The sequence below is a fragment of the Phalaenopsis equestris genome, unplaced genomic scaffold, assembly GCF_001263595.1.
Source record: "Phalaenopsis equestris unplaced genomic scaffold, ASM126359v1 Scaffold000644, whole genome shotgun sequence".
Taxonomy (NCBI): Eukaryota; Viridiplantae; Streptophyta; class Magnoliopsida; order Asparagales; family Orchidaceae; genus Phalaenopsis; species Phalaenopsis equestris.
The window spans coordinates 58,416-58,854 of NW_018165084.1; positions in this window are offsets into that span (position 1 = coordinate 58,416).

Sequence of the window (439 nt, forward strand, 5' to 3'; positions counted from 1 at the left end):
AAGTTCCCAGATGAAGGAATAAATGGTCCCATGAAATCCAATCCCCAAACATCAAAGATCTCAACTTCTAACATTAAATTCAGAGGCATTTCATTTCTTCTAGATATATTGCCTACTCGTTGGCATTGATCACAGGTTTTTATGTATCTATAAACACCTCTAAAGAGAGTAGGCCAATGGAATCCAGCTTGTAAAATTTTATAAGTTGTTTTATCAGTTCCAAAATGTCCTCCAAATTCAGAATCATGACATTTTTGAATAATTAGTTCAGTTTCTTCATAAGGTACACATCTTCTCATAATAAAATCCTTACATTGTTTATATAAATAAGGCTCATCCCAAAAATATGCTTTTGCATCATGAATGAATTTTCTTTGTTGTTGTAATATCACCATAGGTGGCCAAATATCACTTACAATATAATTAACAATATCAACAT